Genomic DNA, 17,280 nt, shown 5'->3' on the forward strand with positions numbered 1-17,280 from the left:
GGAGATGATAGGAATTAACAATAGGATAAGGGGTGATAGGTATGGGGGTGTCTCTGAAATTGATCATAACAGTCATAGTTATTAAATTTAACATTAAAAATTAATCTAAGAATTTAAATGTTAAGAACAAGGAATACATTACACTTTTGTTGGTTGTTCAAGCGTTGCATTGGCATGCTAGGTAGGACTAGTCTCTTTTGACTACTCTTTGCTGTTCATGACAGGTCCCCCTGGAATAGATTCGAATGCAACAAGTCCCTCTGAGATCTGGAAAATTTTCATGCAGCTTCTTTGGAATCCGGAAAAGAACTATATGTATACAGGCTCCTTGATCTTTGGTATTTGATGAAGTCTTGGTGACCAGCAACCTGTGGATCCTTGTTGAAACCTGATGAAGCTTTGTTGAAGTAATCTTGAAGTAACAATCTCTTAACAGGTCCCTTTTATGTGTCTTGAACAGGTCCCATTACTGCTGGTGTTGGTAACATGGTCTTCTGGAAAGAACAGATCCCCCTGCATAATGTTTTTAACCAAGTCCCTCTGAGATAAAACAAGGACAAAACAACTTCTTTATTGAAATCTGGAGTGCTGAAACAAACTCTTTGGAAATTTACAGTGAGGAGATGAGATAAGAAATCTTTGAGAATTTACAATGAGGAGATAAGAAAACAAAATGCTGATGCTTCTCCCCCCCACTAAAGTTTTGATTTGTCCTCAAGTCATTATTCAGTTGATGAATCAAACAGGAAACAAAAGAAAAGGAATTCTTACCCGCCAACAAATTGGTTCTCAAGTAAGAATTCTGGGTTAGAGTGTGCCAGTGTTTGGTTTTCACATCTAACCCATTTTTATTATTATTATTTTTTTTTGTGTTTTTTTTTTAGATTTTGTTTTGTTTTGTTTTTTTTTTAATTTCTTTTGAATTTCTAAATTGAAATGAAATTAACTAAGGCAGAGATACTGTAGCTGAAGGCTGCAATATCTCAACCTCTCTCTGTTGAGATACAGTTTGAAGAAAATTTTGCTTGATGATGGGCTTATTATATAGTTTCAAGCGATGACCATTGACAGTAAAGGAGTGCCCTTCTCCATCAATAGTGGTGAGCTTGACTGATCCATTGTCATAGACTTGAATGATTTCGTATGGGCCCATCCAATGTGTAGTAAACTTGGCTTTATGATCTCTGAATTTAGAGTCGGAGTAAAGCCCATTCTCCTTCCTTGAACTGTTTCTTCTTGATATGTGCATCATGCCACTGCTTCCTTTTTTTTTTCATGAGGATTGTCGTTTGCTCTGCTTGCTGCCTCATTTCATCCAGCTAGTTCAACTGCTGAATTCTTTCTTGTTGTGCTTGGTTCAAATCAATTTGCAAATTTGCAGCCATTTTAAAAGTATGTATTTGAAATCAATAGGAAGCATTACCTCTTTGCCATACACCAACTGGTATGGTGTAAATCCTGTAGTATTCTTCCACGTAATTCTATAAGCCCAGAGTGCATCTTTGAGCTTCTCTTCCCAATTCTTTCTGTTCATTGCCACAGTTTTAGTGATAATCCCTTCCAAAGTTTTGTTTGTGGACTCCACTTGGCCATTGGCCTGTGGATGGTAAGGTGTACTTCTTCTGTGCTTGATTTGGTATTTTTCTGTGATGTCCTTCACTAACTTTGAAGTAAATTGAGTACCTTGATCAGTCACTATCTCTCTTGGTACCCCATACCTTACAAAAATCTCTTCAAAAAGGAAGTTTACCACTGTTTGTTCGGTGGATCTAACTAGTGCTTTTGCTTCAGCCCATTTTGTTACGTAATCAGTACATACTAAGATGTACTTCTTACCATTGGAGGTTGGGTTAATGGGTCCTATAAAGTCTAGAGCCCATTTATCAAATGGCTCTAGGTGTACTTGGGGCTGAAGTGGCATCTCATCTGTAGCTGTTGGCCTGCCCATTCTTTGGCAGCTATCACAACTCTTCACATAGTTCTTGGAATCCTTAAAATGGATGGCCAGTAGTATCCAAGACTAAGAATTTTTTATGTTGTTCGCTTAGCTGAAAAATGCCCACCACACGGTTCATCATGGCAATATTTTAAAATATCAATTATCTCATCATTTCTTACACATCGTCTAATAATCATATCATAACCAGTGTAAAATAAATCGCCATTAATCCATGAGTATCGAGCACTTTGTTTGACTAGTCTCTTCTTTTCCTTTGGAGTAAAGTATGGAGGTGTCCTCCCTGTAGACAAATAATTGGCCAAGTCAGCATACCAAGGATTCACTATGGAAATTGCAAATAAATTTTCATCTGGAAAAGAATCTTCAACCGGAACAGTCTCACTTGGATTTTGCAGTCTAGAAAGAAAATCTGCCACCTGATTCTCTTTACCTGGTCTATCTAACAATGTGATGTTAAATTCCTGTAACAATAATAACCATCTGGTAACTCTGCCACTAGTTATTGGTTTATTCATTAAATGTCTAATGGCAGAATGGTCAGTATGTACAAAGACTTCATAACCAGTTATATAATGTCGGAATTTATTCACAGCATATATGATGGCGAGTGTTTCCTTTTCTGTGACTGTGTAGTTTAATTTTGTAGGTGTTAGATTTTTGCTAATGAAATAAATGGCATAATTACAAGATTCCTCTTTTTGGCCTAATGAGGCACCTACCGCAGTGTCAGATGCATCTGTAAAGATATGAAACGGTAGGCTCCAGTTAGGCCCTCTTAAGACTGGTGCGGTTGATAACTTCTTTTTGAGTGTTTCGAATGCTTGTTGGCAATTCTAATTCCAGTTGAAAAGTACGTATTTTGTTAGAAGCTTAAACAAAGGTAAAGCTATTTTACTAAAATGTTCAATAAACCTTTTGTAATAGCTTGCATACCCAAGGAAACTTCTTACCTCTCTTTGATTCTTTGGAATTGGCAAATCAACAATGATCTGGATTTTTGCTGGATCAACTTTAATGCCTTGAAAAGAAATATAGTGGCCTAATACTATCCCCTCGTTTAACATCATAAAGAACTTTTCATTGCTCAGGGATAGATTAGCTTCGATACATCTTTTCAAAACTCTTTCAAGGTTCTCTAATGCATGTTCAAATGAATTGTCGTACACTGAAAAATCATCCATGTAAACTTCAACACAATCATGAACTAAATCAGCGAAAATAGCTAATACAACTCTCTGAAATGTAGCTGGAGCATTGCAAAGTCCAAATGGCAAAACATTATAAGCATAAGTGCCCCAAGGACAAGTGAATGTGGTTTTGTCCTGGTCTTTTGAGGCTATCCTGATCTGGTTGTAGCCACTAAAACCATCAAGAAAAGAGAATGATGATTTCCCAGCTAATGTGTCTAACACTTGGGCAATAAATGGTAGTGGGAAATAATCTTTGAGCGTTGCTTTGTTCAATTGTCTGTAATCAACACAAATTCGCCACTTACCATTTTTCTTGGGCACTATTACCAATGGGGATACCCACTGATTGTCAGAAATAGGATATATAAAATTAACTCTCAATAGTTTTTGCAATTCTTCTCTGACAATATCCTGGAGCATGGGGTTCATTCTTCTCTGCGGTTTCCTCACTGGTTTGATAGTACTATCAGTATAAATATGGTGAGTGCATGTGTCGGGGTGAATCCCATGCATATCGGTGTAGTCCCAAGCAAATGCTTTCTGGTATTTTCTCAATAGTTGAATCAATTTCTCTTGCTGAGATGAGTCTAGGTGATTGCCAATGTTCAGAGTTTTCCCTGGACTGATCTCTATGATCTGACTTTGTGTGTTTGTGATGGATTGAACGGGAAAAATATCATGAAATGTTGTTTGCAAAGATTGAATGGTGCATGTTTCTTGAAAATTTTGGGCTAAAAGCACATCTGTAGCATGATATTGGTCGTTTCTCAAATTTTCGGAGATATCAGGTTGAGAAAGGAACAATTCTACCAAATCATTATTAATTTGTTCTTGAAAATCATAGATTTGGTCGATGCTAAAAACATAGTGTACTTCTTCTTTATCATTGTATTTATCATCAAGCCATAAATTGTGTGCTACTGCTGGTGATTGTGCCGATGGATAAAGAGTGAGTTGTTTTCTTTCAGTTCCTCGTGAAATGATCATGTTGCCCGATCGACATCCTATGAATGCATCAGCGGTCACTAACCAGAGTCTACCAAGGATGATAGGGTGCCCTCCTAAATTGGATTTGGGTTGAAGAACTAAGAAGTCCACTAGATACTCCCAAGAGTCTAGTGAAACAATTATGTCCTCCAAAATCCCTTCAGGAATCACTTTAGACCTATCAGCTAGTTCTAGAACAATCGTTGTGTGTTGCAAATTTATGAGCTGGAGTGTTCTCATGGTTTCAAGAGTCATGACATTTATTGCGGCCCCAAGATCTATTAAAGTGTTTGGAATATGTATGTTGTTAATGATTGTAGTAACTCTGGGGATACCAGGATCAACATACTTTTCCATTGAGATGGTATTTGTCATAAGGCTAGCTAAATGTCCTATAACATGAATGGTTTGTGGATCAATCCTTTTCCTAGTGGGCTTCTTAAGGCACATTTCTTTGATTGCTTTAGTATATATGGGAATTTATTTTATGGCTTGCAGTAGCGGAATTTTTATATAGACATTCTTGAGCTCATCTAAAACATCAAACTGTGGTATAGACATTGGAAGTTTCATTTGGACCAATCGGTTTGGAAAAGGTGGATGCAATGGTTGCATTTGTTTATCTTTGGTGTCATCGTTTAGTTTTCTTTGATTTGTCATTTCGTTTTCATTTTCTGTGTTTTCTTCTTGTTTATCAGTTGTTGGAGAATCTTTATGGAGTACCTTACCAGACCTCAAGTTGATATTTTGCAAGGGTAGTGTGGGATATGAGGTTCCCTCTTCTACATTGTAGGCTGGCCTCTCTGCTCTATTATTTGGATTTGGGACAGTTTGAGAAGGTATTTGAGTAGGTCTGGGAGGTTGTGAGTTAGATGGAAATTGCAATTGTGGTGGATTTATTGGTGGAGGAGCAGGCAGTGCTTGTTGAGTAGGTTGAGGTTGAGGTTGGTAAACAACTTGCTGCTGAGGGTACTGCTGATATGATTGAGGATGTGACAAGTATGGCTGATGCTATTGTTGATATGGCTGCGAATATGGTTGGTATGATTGAGGATATGTATGATATGATTGAGAGTATTGTTGAGATGGTCTCCATTGTTGCTGTGGGTGATTTTGGTGCTGCCATGGCATGGGTACATTCCAAGAATTCTGAGCATACATTTGATCATTTACAGGAAATTGCAAATTCTGATTTGGAAACATACCTTGAGGTGCTGGTCTTGGCTGCCATGGTCTCTTTGTGCCCATATAATATACATTTTCCATCTCTGAATTAGCTACCATATTACAGTTCTGGAAAACCTTAACTTTAGAACAATTAAATATATCATGATTTTCATTACAGAAGGCACAAACTTGGATGTTTTCTATGGGCAGTCTTTTAAGGCATGTTTCTTCCGGCATTTTGGGCAGAAGATAGCCATTATCTGATCTTCATCTTCTTGTTTCTTCTTAGCTTTTAGAGTGTCAATTTGGTTTCCTAAGGTGCTTAACAAATTTGTTTTAAATTCTTCTAACAGATTCCCTATTTCAGCCCTTGTGACACTTGCTGAAGCAGATTTTGTGGCTTTGGATGACAATGTTCTTTTTCCAATTTTAGCTTTGCTCCTTGAATGCTTTTCGCATAATTCAACAATTTCTTCAAAAGGTAAGGTAGAAATGTCACCTTTTCCCATTAAATTAAGATCTTCCATGTATTCCTCTCGGATGCCTTTCAAGAATATTGTGCGAATCAAATCAAGAGGCATAGTTCGGTATTTGGATTTTTGTAAGTTGTAGACAAACCATTCTAAGTATTCCTCTAAGGTTTCATCCTCTTGTTGGTTCATTCTAAAGATATCATCTTTGGAATCTTTCGATCTACAATAAGGTTGATATTTCTTTAGAAATATTCTTCTCATGCCATCCCAATCAGTTATCGCATGTTCACCAAGCCCCATGAACCATCTTAAGGCTGATGCCTTTAATGTCGTTGGGAAGAGTCTAAGCCTATGGGCATCATCTGTGTAGCCATATGTTCGACATACAATTTCAAACTCGAACAAGAATGAGTCTGGGACTTCTGAATCCATGCCATAAAAGTTTGGTAGCACGGATGGAGGTATGTTTTTCATTTTTATCTCATCATCTTCTTGTGGTTCTTGAATAGGAAACTTAAAGGTTGACTCTTCTTCATCTCTTCGTCCTTGATTTGGTACTGATCCATCTCCTTCCTCAGCCATTTTAATAGGTTCCTCTATGTCAGTGTCACTTGTTTCAAAGAGAAGATTAAAGAAAGATTGTTCGGTCACTGTGCTACTTTCTCCTTGTTTAGAGGATCTAGGAAAGTGTTTCTTCTACGATTTGTGTGCTAATAAAGTTTGCCTCTCGATGAGAGTAAGTCTTTGCCCTCACTTTTTTTTATCCTCTAATGCTTGTATGGTGACTTCCTCAGCTGGTGTTGTATTTCCTAAAGAGTCTGCTCCTGATGATAGGTTAGTTTTTGGATGGGGGGTTTTTATGAATCTACCTTGATTATCTCTAGATCTAGGCATAAGTGAACATGATTTCTAAATCTATGTTTTTGCTCGTTTTTGTTTATAAAATTTTTCAAATCCTTTAACTACGCCTCCCCGGCAACGACACCAAAATGTAGTGTCCTATCTAGGGTGCTAGATTAGGCTATATTTATTATCGACCAGGATAAGTAAACTTCGAGGCATGCATCTACAATCTATAGATGTAAAGGATTCCTAACTAAGTGTGCGTGATGGTAGGTTGCAGAACTTCTTTACGGAAGGTTGAGGTATGCTCCCTATCACCTGGACACTCAGGTCACTCAATTCATCTACCTATTCTAAAAAAACACTGTGTATTACTTAAACCAAGATTTCAATCCCCTTACGAGGATGCTGTGCATAAAACCCCTGTTCAGTGAACACTTAGTATTCAATGTTTATCATTCATGAAAGATTGAGACATATTGAAATCATAAGCATACTTAAAATTCAAATACATGGGAAACAGGGTTCATGAAGATGCTCTAAAAAGACAACGAAAGATCATATCCCTTACAGGATACAGTTCAACGATCTCAACGATGAATCCTTCAAGCCACCATCATAAACATCACTCATATGAATTGCTAATTAAATCAACGAAAGCATAAACCAAACTCTAATCACTATGCATACAAAAGTTGCTAATAAAATAAAATGACAGTATACCCATTCCACGCAGGGCTCATCCGCGTTTCAAAAGTATACTGGACTGCACTCAAGCAACTATAGAATCAACGCAATAACAAAATTGTGACTGCAACTGAGTTCTGGTATTAAGTTCAAAAGCTCTGTTTTTCAAAACGATACACAAATAACAACTAACCAACAACACATAACTGTGTTTACATATGTCTTTTAAAAAACTAACACCGTTTACATTTTGGAACGAATGTACATTCGTTATGCGGCTGTTGCCACTTTTGTTATGGAATAGTTTTTTTTAAGTTGTTTCCATTCTGAACTGATTTCAAAAAGGAACAAAACTAAATCGGTTTAGAACCCTATGCTGTTGTTGCTTTTGTCGCCAACATGCTGTGCTTTGACCATCATTGACCGCGCATTCAGGAGTGTTGGTTCTGCTGTAGGATAGGTGTTCGTCCATGCTTGTACATTCTATTTTTCGTCCCTACCCTTTTCTTTAGCTTACCTGTCATGCCATATGTCAAACAATAAACCATTTACAGGATGTTGTAACTTCTTGTAGTCTTTTTATCAAAAATCCCTAATTCTTTAACATAAAACTCATAAATCAATTCTAATGCATTTAACAACTATAATATTGTTAACTAATCAATTTCAAGGGGATATAAGAGATTTATGAAGGAAAAAGGTAGGCAAACGATGTGTTTCAGGAGGAAAAAGGAGGTCATGGAATGGTACCAACAGTCTCCTTAATTTTTTTTCATACACACACTTGACTGTTAGATTAAACAATGAATATATGCATAATGAAAATCATTGCCTTGGCTCGTTATTGTGAGTCTATCAGTGCAAGTCCTACTAAAACATTACACCTCATGTTTTCATCCATAATAAAAATACTCTCAAAATCAATACTAACATACTATATGCATATATCACAAGCAATGCAATAAGAAACACATATCATCAATCCACATGACAACGAGGTTTTAGCACCTATCACCTTTTTCCAGAGCCCTATATTGTTATCAAAGGTCTAGTGTTGAAACCTTTATTAGGATACCACTTTGTAACATACCCCCCTTTATCCCATAAACCATACTAAGGTAGAAATAGGTGTTACTATCATTGACCCGACCTCTAAAGTCCTATTATGGAAATGGGGTCATAAAATTTCATCCTTTTTGAAACTCTTTGAAACTTAAAATAAACATCGTAATTGTGTTCGTATCACCAAGATATTTTCAGAAATATAAAATTTTACCTCAATTTGACTTTCGAATTGAAAGATATGGTTGTTCAAAGGTTTGGATAATGACCTCTTGCCACTTCACCATGTTTTTCCACATGGCATCAATGTGGTACTTTGTATTGTACCTTGTAATTACACTTTGTAGTTCCAATTCATCACACCACCATACATGGCATAAGCCTCATCACCCTACGTGGCCCCTTATAGACCCTCTCCAAGGCTTGGAAATATATATATATATATATATATATATCCGTGTGTATGTGTGTGTGTAAATGTATAAATACTATAAATCATGTTGCCTTTCCCCCTTGGGTGATTGAAGACCTACATATAGCTCAGAAATTGATGGTTGAGATCAAATTAGGAACCCCCTTCTTCCCCTTGTGATGTCATGGGGACGGGGTTCTTCAATCCACAATTGATAGAATGAGGGGGGGTAACCCCAAAGAGGTATAAAGAAGGGGGGGGGTCACTCATCAACATTTTTCCCTCCTAGAACCATGCCATAAATGATAATATTATTGTTTCATGATAGAGGGGCATCCACTTACTTACTTCACCATTTAAATTCCCTAAAACATACTCCTCTTCTGACATATTCGAGGTATATATTTTTCCCTGTAACATAAACTTCCTAGAGTTTCTCACTGTGCTCCCACTAGGAACTTTCAATATGACATCACCCTAGGCATATGTCATGCTTACATCCCAATCCACGAGGCCTCTTCCAGGAGTGCCATGTGCCGATCATTTGGGCACACTTTGCCTTGCCAAAAGTCCATTCTTGGGTGCCACATGTCTTACCACCTCGATGCCATGTCACTCTTATTCCACAACATCTGCCACCATGGCCTAGGCCCAACCAAGGTCTTGGCCTATTGAAAAATTTATTTTCCCTCTTATAACTTATTTTTGCATTTTCAATGGGTTTATTACCCTAGCCTTTTTTCCTTGGCCAAAACATCGATCATGAAAAGGGGAATCCCTTGTGGTCCAAATCCTTGGGGTCATGTCCATCCAACAGTTTTGGTGAACCTAAGCATCAACGACCTCGATCATAACGTCGTAACTTTGTCTCTTTCTAGCACTCATTCCATAAATTCATCGGTGTGATATGTGGTTATATATATATATATATATATATATATAGATATATATATATATATATATATATATATATATATATATATATATATATATATATAGAGAGAGAGAGAGAGAGAGAGAGAGAGAGAATGCTCCTATGACTCTTGAGCATATTTATCCACACAACTCTACGCCCCCGAATCAATGGTAGATATTCATTTGAACTAGATTGACAAGATGAGGTTGGTAACTCCCATGAGGTACAAAGAAGGGTGGTCCCTCATCAACATTCCATCCTCTCAAAACTATGCCACAAATGAGAATATTTCCATTTCGTGGTGGATGGACCTCTACTTACAACATCACCATTTAAATTCCCTAAAACATAATCTTATTTTTCCATATGCTAAGAATATCTCCATTCCCCAGATAAAATTCTTGAGGTTTTTCGCTATGCTCCCCCTTGGAACTATTGGGTTGACATCACCCCATGGTGATGTCATGCTTACGTTCTAATCCAAGTGGAATCCTTTGAAAGTACCATGTGTCAATCATTTTTGGCCCAATTGGCCTTGCCAAAAGGTTTTTCCTGGGTGCCATGTATCTCATCACCTTATCACCATTTCCCCCCTATTCCATGGCATCTGCCACCATGGCCTGGATCCCACTAAGATCTTGGCCCCTTGCAAAACTCATTTTCCCTGTTATAATTTATTTTGGCATTTTAAAGGGGTTTGTTACCCTGGCCCTTTTTCCCCCGAAAAAACATTGAGCACACAAAGGGGAATCCCCTAGGGTCCCATCCATCCCATGAATTTCGTGAATCTGGGCATCAATGACGCCGATCATAATGTGGTAACTCCATCTCTTTTCGACACTCATTCCCATTAATTCCTTGGTGTGGTATGCAATTATATATTTATATTCATATATATATATATATATATATATATATATATATATTGCTCCTTCTGCACTTAGGCATTTTTATCGACATGACTCCCCCTGAGCATTATATTCAATACCTATATGTGGCTATGTGGCAAGGACACCCTCATATCCCTACCACACTGACCTATCCCTCCTTAGCTTCAACATCGTGCTATATAACCCACACACACACACACAATTTTATAAACATACTTATAGATTATGACTTGATTCTATAGAGCTATCCTTCTTGAGCTTGTTTTGTTAGACATGGTTTGCAATATATATATATATATGTGTGTGTGTGTGTGTGTGTGTGTGTGTGTGTGTGTGTGTGTGTGTGTGTGTGTGTGTGTATTTTTCTCTCCTGAGCTTATAAATAAATACTGGGCCTAATATTCAAATCCCTTTAAAACATACATTTAATTATTTAATAGAGATTTACCTATCTCCTTCATGCTCGGGCCATTTAGACCATTACAGGTATGTAATAACTCATAGATTTACATGTCTCTCAATACTGGAAGATAACGCAATTCAAGATCATAATAAGTTATGGGAATTTAACTATTTACTCAGGAATCACATAGGAAATCAACATTCCTCATTCATACAGGAAATTACATTCCTTAGCATTAGTATAGCCATTAAATCAGTACACATACACATAACATTCCATCTACAAGAGCATAAATGGGCACTTATCTTTATAAAATAAGCTTGACAACTGAGATTGAGACTTAAACTCTCTAGCCAACCTTATATTATTCTGCATTGTAGTATTTATTGCATCCAATCAGATTCCAAATTTTGAGGAAGAGTACTCAAAGGAATTAAACCAGTGCTATTAGGTCAAATAGGGAATCCAAAGGTATATACACCTCCACCCACTAGTAAATAAGGGAATCTAGATATTAAACCATCTCCACCCTCCAGAAATCAAGGGAGTCTAAAGGTTACACCATCTCCACTCCTTTTAGCTAAAACAAGGAATCTAAAGACTACCCATTGTCTAGCCACAAGCCAGACAAGGGGATCTAGATGCTACTCCATCACCAACCTTAGATAAATATCGTTAGTTGTTCCACCCAAAACTGGGACTCCAGAACATCCTAAAATAAACTAAAAATACAAGTAAGGAAGGCTCCAGGACACTCCTTACCAGGAATCCAAAGGGAAGGCATCCACCTTAGTTTTTCAATGGAATCCAAAGATTAAACCATCTCCACCCTCTAACCAACAACGAACCTAGAGACTATTTCCTTTCACTGGAGAGATGCTCGTCCAACTCTTCTAATGCTCCATTAGAAGTCTTCTATTCTCTTCATATGTTCTCAGCAATGAGCTTTATTATTATTTTTAGTTATGTGGCACTGGGCCTCACTCTCTCTATACAGGTCGCGATACAACATGATGGATCATGTGCTTAATTTCTAGTTCTCGCTTCTCTTAGAATTCCTACACCTATTTGTTAAATATCTCCCTTTCTTTCTTTTTTTTTCCAATTCCCCCTTCCCCTGTGATCTCGCCCCCTTCATTCCCTGAATATCTTTATCGGTTTGTTTGCTTGTTTGACCACGAGTTCCTTGGCCATTTATATGTTACCACATGGCTATCCCTTCTTCTCCCAAAACATTTCTCCACTTTTATTTTTACAATGTATATTCCAGCTCCTCGACATGCACTCGTCCATGATAGGCCTTCTCAACAACGCATCCATCCTCTTAAATTTTTGTGTCCTTCCTATCTTACAATTTTTTCCAAGAGAGGCATGACCATGCCCTCTCTTCTCCTACTAAATTTAATGGTGTAGTAACCCCATTTAAGGCATATTAGTCAACCTCCCATGGTTGTCATTAAATAACCAAGTTTCCTTCCAATCCCAAGCAATCTCCATTCCCAAGATTTGGAATTTGTGTCCTAATATCCTAGCTAGTTTTAATTATAACGAAATAGTTACAATATTTATAATAAGGGGATTAACAAGGGCTTGTCATAGATGGTATGAAAAAATTCACTACAATCTCATGTCAAGTTCCTTCCACAAGGTCCTCTCAAAAATTACCAACATGCTTTATGCCACTATTTGAGGTTACATATCTTGGAAAACCATGCATACAAATTATTTGTTTGAAGAATAAAATAGTTATGTTCATTTCAACATTAATATTATTATGGGGGATGAAATATGCCATTTTCAAGAATATTTATACAACTATAAATATAGAATCATCACCTTTGAAGGTTCCTGACAATCCCCATGTGATGTCCATGTTAATATCATCACATGGTTCCTCTAGTATTAAAAATAGTTTGTATAACATAGTATTTATTTCTTCCTCTTTTCATGCTAAAAAATTATACAACATCCATTTTTACACTACTTCCATGATTGCTAGCAAACAATGGCACTCTTCCACCACTACTTAGGACTTGTCAATGTCAAAATTTGTTATGCAACAAGCTCACAACATAGAAGAAAGAGATAGATCAATGACTTAAAACGTAGCCTCTTCGAGGGGGCAACCTCCTTTACATTACACAAATGAAAAATTCTTGGATGGTACAAATGACAATACCTCCTTTCTATATATAGGAGTCTAAGGGGTCACAATACAATCAGAGCCTACATAACAATAATAGTGTAGGGGCACAACAATAACAATAGTGGACTTCTATGGGGCATAATAATAACAACATGGGGACTATATGGGCACCATAATACAATAAGGGGGTTTCACTAATAAAAATAAGGGGTTACACTAGTAGTATAGGGACCTAACATTCCCCTCTCCTTCAAGAAGTATTCTCCTCAATGCTTGATTAGTTCTGGATGCTTCTGTATAAAATTCTCATCCTCCCATGTGGAATCTTCAATGGGTAAGTTCTTCCACTTGATGAGATACTCTAAAATTGATCGATTCCGTTGCTGTCGATTTCTTGTTTTTGTATCTACTTCCAGTTACAGTATGATTTTTCCTTCCTCTTCAAGTTTTGGAAATATTGCTTGAACTGGGATCTTCTCACCTATAACCTTCTTTAAGCATGAAACGTGGAAAACTGGGTGTACTCGGGAAGATGCAGGAAGCTCCAATTTGTATTCCATAGTACCAATCTTTTGTAAAACCTTGTACGGACCATAATACTTTGGTGATAATTTATTATCCTTCTTAGCTTGCTTGAGGAACATTTGTTTGTATGGTTGTAGTCATAGAAATACCCAGTCACCTACGTCAAAACTTCTTTCACTGCGATGTTGATCTACATGTTGTTTCATTCTATTCCGCGCCAAAGTGAGGTTATCCTTTAAGAGTTTGGGAACTTGTTGTTGATTCTCGATGTGATCTTCCAATCCTTGAACCTTAGAATTTTATTTTAAATATGATGTGACTAATGGTGGATGATATCCATAAAGTGCCATAAATGGGGTGATTTATGCTACAGTATGGAAGGAAGTGTTATACCACCGTTCAGCCAGAGGCAACCACTTGACCCATTGTGTCTGTTTATCAGATACAAAGCAACGAAGATATCCTTCCAAACATTTTTTCACTATCTCAGTTTGCCCATGAGATTGAGGATGATAAGATGAGATATGAGCTAAGTGAGTACTCAAATATTCCACCTCTTGTACTCCAAAGAAACATTTGGAGCTTTTTGCATATAATTGTTTCTCCTCCAATAGTTTGAGCACCCTATCAACTTGTTGAATATGATCCTTCCAAGACTTGTTGTAGATTAGTATCTCATCAAAAAATAGTAACACAAATTTTCTAAGGAAGGGTTTGAAAATGGAATTCATCAAACCTTGAAATGTAGAAGGTGCATTGGTAAGGCCAAAAGGAATGACCAAAAATTCATAAGGACCCTCATGAGTTCTAAATGTTGTTTTTGGAATGTCTTCAGTCTTCATTCTTATTTGATGATAAATGAAGATCCAACTTGGTGAAGTAAATTGCTCCATGTAATTCATCCAATAATTCATCAATGAAAGGAATAGGAAATATATCTTTAATAGTAAGCTTGATGAGCTCCCTATAATCCAGACACATGCACCATGATCCATCCTTATTTTGTACCAATACCACTGGAGCAGAGAAATAACTTTGACTATGTTATGAAACCAGCTCAAGAAAAGATAGAAAAGATAGATCAACGCCTTAGAATTCAGCCTCTTCGAGGGGGCAACCTCCTTTACATTACATAGATGAACAATTCTTGGATGATACAAATGAAAAGACCTCCTTTCTATATATAGGAGTCTAAGGGGTCATAACATAATCAGAGCCGACATAACAATAATAATGTAAGGGCACAATAATAACAATAGTGGGCTTCTATGTGGCACAATAGTAACAATATGGGCACTACATGGGTACATCAACATAATAAGTGGGTTGTACTAATAACAATAAGGGGTTACACTAGTAGTATAGGGGCCTAACATGCCCCTCTCCTTCAAAAAGCGTTGTCCTCAACGCTTGAGTAGTTCTTGATGCTTCTGTATAAAATTCTTTTCCTCCCATGTGGAATATTCAGCGGGTAAGTTCTTCCACTTGATGAGATACTTTGAAATTGATCGATTTCGTAGCTGTAGGGTTCTTATTTCTATGATTGCTCCAGGTTCCAATATGATTTTTCCTTCCTCTTCACTTTCTGGCAATATTGTTTGAATTGAGATCTTTTGCAACTTTTGAATAAGTGGCCATACTTCTTTGTCCTTCTTCCATTCATCTTTTGCTTCGTTTATCCAATCTGGTTGGATAATAGAAATAGCACAAAAAAATGCTTCCAGATCCTCATCCTTGAAGAGTCTTCCCATTCGGTAAGGTCTCCATTTTTTAAGTGCATGTAGTATTGCCAACATTTCCTTCTCATAAATAGCTTGCTTGAGATGTAGCAGTAAAAATACCCAATCACCTACATCAAAACATTTTTCACTACAAGGTTGATCTACTTGTTGTTCTGTTTGATTTTGCACCGAAGTGATGTTATCCTTTAAAAGTTGGAGAACTTGTTGTTGATGCTCGATGTGATCTTTCATTGCTTGAACCTTTTTCTTCTTGATATGTCCTTCTATTTCTAGAGTTTGAGGAGCGGTAATTTCTTTCAATCCTTTACAAGATATGGTCGGATTCATTTCTTGATGCTCGATGTGATCTTTCACTTGAACATTTTTCTTCTTGATATGTCCTTCTATATTGATAGTTTGAGGAGTGGTAATTTCGACCAATGAATTACAAGATATGGTTGGATTCATTTCTTCTTTCTCGATGTGATCTTTCACTTCTTGCACCTTTTTCTTCTTGATATGTCCTTCTATCTTGAGAGTTTGAGGAATGGTAATTCCTGCCAATGCTTTACAAGATATCATCTGATTCATTTCTTCTTTCTCTGGGGTGGGGTCCTGGCGTATATCTTCTTCCTTTGATGTTTCATGATCCTTTTCTTCCTCCTCTTCATATTCTATGTAAAATAATTTCTTCTCAGCACACTTATGACCTTTAGTGCATTTGCTATCACAATTGTAACAAAGCCCTTTTTCTCTTTTTTCTTCCAATTGTTGTGGTGTAACCCTTGTAGGTTGTGGAAGGCTAGGAGAAACAACACTTTCATCTTTATAGTTGTGAGGGGTATGCTTCTTGGTTTCCATAATTTTGCTTTCCAATATGTCACAAAGTGCTTTTACTCTTTCCAATTGTTGTGGTGTTGCTCTTAAGAAGGTGTTGCTCTTTGTATCCTCATAATGTGCTATCATTTCCTCCGTGAAAATTGACCACGTAACAAGTTGTTTACGAGAACAAAGCTCTTCATACCATAAAAATTGATCCGGTTCTAAATATGAAGATGTAATACATACCTTTTGTAATAGTTGTACACCATGTAGATCAAAATATTGCTCCATCTGAAGTATCCAATTTACTGGATCCTTGCCATCAAACTTCCTCATCTTGCTTTTTCTTGATTTTAGGAGCTTGATCTTGAAATAGCTGTAACTCTGTACTTTCAGATCTTTAAGTTTTGAAATTGTGACCTATATTAGCCCTCTGTGTCCTCTTTCCAATGCCACTAGTCTGATCCAATTTGGATTCTCCAAGGAAGAGTTATACACAATCTCCCAAGATGACCTGATTATAGACTAGTTCAGTAGAGCGAACTTGTATGACGTGCCATGAGTCACTGTTTCAACCTTTGGATCTGAAAAAGATAAAAAAGAAACTACAGTCCATCCTCTTTATGTATCTTCTTACGAAATTTCAATTAGCATTTAAAGATCGGATTGAGTATGATGAGCCTCGGTCACTTGAGGAGGTTATTGGGAAATTGAAACATTTCTATGAACAATCAAAGCTAAGAATAAGTATCAGCAAGGATGGAAAGGGAAGGATAAGGATAAAGTTAAGGGTAAATGGAAACCGAAAAGAGGAAGGCCTCAAAATGTAGAAGAGAATTGGAATGTGGCACCTTACAAGAAGTTAAATGTAGCTAGATAGGGAAATGGATCATAGTAGCAACGTACAGGTGATGGTAATAGATGGTTGGAGTGTTGTACATGTAGTAAGGAAGACCGTAAGAGAGATTGACCAAAGAATCAAGGTGGTAGGCCTTAGATATATAGTTCATAGGAGGCGCAAACTATTGGGGATTTTGGACATAGCATTCCTCGTATCTATGCAATGTTGGAAAACG

This window comes from Pinus tabuliformis, chromosome 3_1 (genome assembly GCF_031772625.1).
Source record: "Pinus tabuliformis cultivar Carrire ecotype Pingquan chromosome 3_1, CPIR1, whole genome shotgun sequence".
Taxonomy (NCBI): Eukaryota; Viridiplantae; Streptophyta; class Pinopsida; order Pinales; family Pinaceae; genus Pinus; species Pinus tabuliformis.